Source organism: Neomonachus schauinslandi, chromosome 11 (genome assembly GCF_002201575.2).
Source record: "Neomonachus schauinslandi chromosome 11, ASM220157v2, whole genome shotgun sequence".
Taxonomy (NCBI): Eukaryota; Metazoa; Chordata; class Mammalia; order Carnivora; family Phocidae; genus Neomonachus; species Neomonachus schauinslandi.
The window spans coordinates 1,637,805-1,638,074 of NC_058413.1; positions in this window are offsets into that span (position 1 = coordinate 1,637,805).

Here is a 270-nt window from a genome sequence, read left to right on the forward strand (position 1 = left end):
GCGCCCCAATGCGGACAGGGCCCCGTCCATGCCTCCAGCGCCCCAAACAGAGGCTCGCTCATGGGACTGGGGACGCGCACCACCCAGGGCGGCACAGCCCTGGAGCACGCAGGGCCACGCGGGCCACAAGGGACGTGCAGACACACAGACTCTCACCTGTGGACACGGGGATGGGGGGTCACAGGGACCCCCGCTTGTTGAGACTTGTTCCCTCAATGCTGGATGATTGGCTCAGCTGGGGAAGGGTCGGGGTTGGGGGGTCCCCAACCC